The sequence below is a fragment of the Mugil cephalus genome, chromosome 16 (genome assembly GCF_022458985.1).
Source record: "Mugil cephalus isolate CIBA_MC_2020 chromosome 16, CIBA_Mcephalus_1.1, whole genome shotgun sequence".
Taxonomy (NCBI): Eukaryota; Metazoa; Chordata; class Actinopteri; order Mugiliformes; family Mugilidae; genus Mugil; species Mugil cephalus.
In genome coordinates, this window is record NC_061785.1 from 2,290,953 (window position 1) to 2,294,946 (window position 3,994).

At 39.8% G+C, this 3,994-nt stretch overlaps 1 long non-coding RNA gene across 2 annotated transcripts; it reads left to right on the forward strand.

Moving 5' to 3' along the window:
- Positions 1–2,443: 2,443 nt before the first annotated feature.
- On the forward strand, positions 2,444–3,768 carry LOC125022766. 2 transcript variants are annotated; one of them, XR_007114480.1, is made up of 2 exons: positions 2,444–3,270; positions 3,360–3,768. It is a non-coding gene; the product is annotated as an uncharacterized LOC125022766 (long non-coding RNA). The 2 variants fall into 2 exon arrangements; XR_007114479.1 differs by having other exon boundaries at positions 2,444–3,198.
- Positions 3,769–3,994: the final 226 nt, after the last annotated feature.

Sequence of the window (3,994 nt, forward strand, 5' to 3'; positions counted from 1 at the left end):
TGGTGACACTTACTCTCATTTTACTCTGAATAAAATTATCATATAGAATCATCCAATAGATGCACAGCAACACAACTTCCAATGATATTTGTTATGTTTTGTTCGTTATTACAACAACTTTTCCACCAAAAGCAAACATTAAAACATTTTTCTTTTCATTCATTCATTTTAATCTCAGATAAGTGCAGAGTTTCTCTGATTTTGCTTGTCATTTTTAATAACTTTCACACAACAATGAATGAATGAAAGTTTATTTGAACACAGGAAGAAGAAATGATCATAAGACAACAACACAAAGTAAAACAAAACCTAACAGATTTTTATGTTCCTAAGAAGTCAAAGATAATTCAATATATAAGAAGTTATAAAATAGTCTTTTTCAAAAGATATTGACAGGAAGTAACTTTAAAGGACCAGCGCCTTGATGATTATTAACTATCTGATAGATGTGGAGGTATTTTTTTCTTTGTATCATTTGAAACGTCTTTCTCACATTGTGTCATTAACTTTTCCACACAAGACAAACATGAAAACATTTTTTTGGGGGGCTAAATTTCAGTTCTATTCTATATTTGTTCTTAAATCATTTCACCCAAAGACGCTCTCAATTTTACCGGTCATTTTTCGGACTTTAATGTTCATTGTCCTGAACACAACAAACCATGAGAGAACTGAGACATTTACAGTCCATACGTTTTATCTGCTTCCGTTAATCTCACACCACCTTTCTGGAATTGCCGTCCATTGTTACATGGATGTTTTGCAGCTCTACAGTGACTCTCACACATGGCTCTGACGTGGCCAAACTTCAGCTGGTTGATGATGGTTATTAGACCTCAGAAACTACATCTTCTGTTTTACACTAGACCGGCAGGTTCTATAGAAACAGTCACAGCGAAGCTGAAGTCCCACGTTTACTGCTTCATATGAGTCCTGACATGTTTTAAACTGATTCATTTGTTTTATTTCTTATTATCTGTTCAAAGCACTTTGATGAAAAGAATAAAGTTATTACTATTATCTTTGTTGCATTAAGTCGCTTTTTTGTCATTATTGCATTGTTCACCAGTGGCGTGAATTTACCGAGACCGAGAATTTACTTATTATTTCAATCATTTTACACTCTAACACACTATGAAGTGAATCATAATTAAGTTATCGTACATAATTATTTATCTAAACTCAAATTCTGGACACATTACATTTCATTTTATCTGCACTTTTTTGTAAAAAAAAAAAAAAAAGAAAGAAAGAAAGAAAACACCAAATTATTTAGGGGCACTTCAGAATATTTTATGGACACACACTTTTATGTAGGTAAAACTTTCATGTTCATGGTTCTGAAACAACACAAAGAAACATGTCAGTCTGAGAATGATGCTGTTGATCCTGACAAAATAAATAACTTAAATAATAAATAAGGCCTGAACATCTGCCTGCGCATAGAAAACAGCTTGCAGTATTTGAATTACCGTAACTCAACCATGGACAAAATTCTGAGTCTGTCTGGACGCTGGGAAGTTGCTCTTTCTGGAAGAAAAAGTTGCCATTACGGTAAAGATGACGCAGCAATATCAGGAAACCATAGGAAGAGAGAGTAGTTTGGAGGAATTAGTTGGTAAAAACAAAGTTAGTTATACCTTTGAGATGTCACAAAGGTCTTCCAGAAAAAAACTTCCAGGTTTTCAGCCACATTTTGAATATTGCCAATAGCACAAACCTTTGTGAGTTACAGTAATTCAAAAAACGCACACTTTAACATGTTGCCAGCGATGAGTTCAGGCTTTAAAGTGTTAAAGAGATTCAGACATTTGTCACATACTTTGTTGCTGTGATTGTCCAGTTGCATGTAGAAGTATTTTTTACTCTGCGTTGGTTGCACTGAAATGAAGATGAGTCTTCTGGGAGGGATGAGAGGGATGAGAGGGATGAGAGGGATGAGAGGGATGTGATCCCTCCTCCCGGTCCTGGATAGATTTCATACTACTCTGTTTGTTTTGTGTCTCTAAACGATGGAACTGGACGGATCCTGGAAATGTTTCTTGTTGGTTGTAGGATTACCCAGTCGACGCGGAGAGATTTATTTCCCGTCACATAATCAAATCCAAACTCCTCTCTCAGTTTGTCTTTTGTCTTTTTAGGCTTTGATATCACAACATCAGACGTCACGGTTTTAGGTCACGACGCCCTGAAACAGTCAGAGGCATCATTCATCGACAGCTGGAGTTCAGCTCCGGGTCTCTCTCATCTCTACTCCTGTATGTTGATGACTAGGTCTCTGAGGAGGGGAGGCTGCCCACCCGGACTCTGAGCGTCCAACACAACAGGAAGACGAGAGGACGAGCCGAGGTCAGCCGGAGAGATTAAGGGTAAAAGCAGGTGTATGGCTGCTGTTTGGTAAATAGTGAGCTCCAGTCTGTGACGGGGTCTTCCCGTTCCGCCGTCTGTTTGAGGGTAAATACCAGCATGTGTCCCGCAGCGTAAATAGAGGAACTACTGTTAACAACAACCCAGAATTAGAGCCGCCGCCGCCGTCGTAGCAGCTATGAAATATCCTGCAGTGCTCGGCAGCTCCGTCTGTCATCATAGCTCATTACGGAGAAATCCAAACAGTCAAGTACCCGATGTTTGGGTGTTTTTACGCCACCAGTCTTGGCCTCGCAGATGTGCGAGCGGCCGGTTGCATGCAAAATGACATAACGTTGACAGCACATGCACCACGCTGGTGTGTTTGGGGAGTGTTGTTGCACTGAAGCGGATTACGCTCATTTTCCATGCTGCTCATCCCTGTGATGTATTACCCGGCTAATTCAGCTGATTATGAAGCCTTGTTTAATGTATTTAATCAGCGGCTTAAGATGAGTCTGATTCCACTTTGCGACTCTTGTTGTGCGGTTTTTTGCTGAGGAGCGGCTTTGAAGTGGAAAAGCCTTCCGTCCCTGGGTGCACCTTGCAGGGGCGGCGGCTTTACTGATGACAAAAGACAAACAGGAGGTAAACACGCAGTGATTTACTGTTTCATTAAGGCTTCATTACGCATGGACCCGGAGGAAGGACGGCCCGTTTGAGTCTGGACGCTGAACTGAGAGGATGACGCTCGCTGCCTCCAGGAGGACGAGGACGAACCTTTTATATCCAACAAGATCAAAGCTTTGAGAGTTTTAACTGACCTCCACGTCGACGGGAGAATGTGGGGATGTGAGTCTTTCCCTGGATTAACGTGATTGGATTTGACTTATTTGTGACTGAAGAAGAAAGAAAAAAAAGCAGGTTTCTAATTAAAGTTACCTGCCAAACATTTATTTCACTCATAAATTGTCGCATAAACCATAGATTTTCTGTCTTTTGTTCTTTTAAAGGGAGGAGGCCACTAAACATGTGGAGGTCCAGGGTCCTGGTGCAGGTCCACATGAAACCGTTCATTTATTCTGACGGGACTTCAGGTTTATTTGGTTGTTCAGTTATTTAGGATAAAGGAAGAAATGAAATGAAGCTTGATGTTAGTGTTAGAAAACGTCCAAGATGTGTCCATCAGCCACCTGATAGCTTAAATACTGACATGTAAAATTGTAAATTGGTCACAACTGCACACAGTTTTTACACATTAATACAAGTTAAAACAGTCTTGTACACATCAATTCTTCCTTCTCCTTTCCACAGTTGATTCTGTTGATTTTGTTGGTGTTTTATGTTGATGTCTGTGTATGTTTGTAGCTACTGGACGCTCAACTTTCCCCCTGAGGATGAATAAAGTATTTTTCTATTCTATTCTATTCTATGTGGATGGTAAGGCAGCTTTTTGCATCACTTTATCCCGTAGTACGTTTTTCAACTCACTTTTGGGAGTAAAATTAGCTTGTAAAAGTAAATTGACTTTATTTTCAGGATTAATGTTGTACCAACAACAGTGGTGGTTTCATCAGTGCATGGTCGACTTAAAACCCCTTGCTAACGTTAGCTAACGTTAGCTAACGGCTAACCTGCGTTAGCTCCG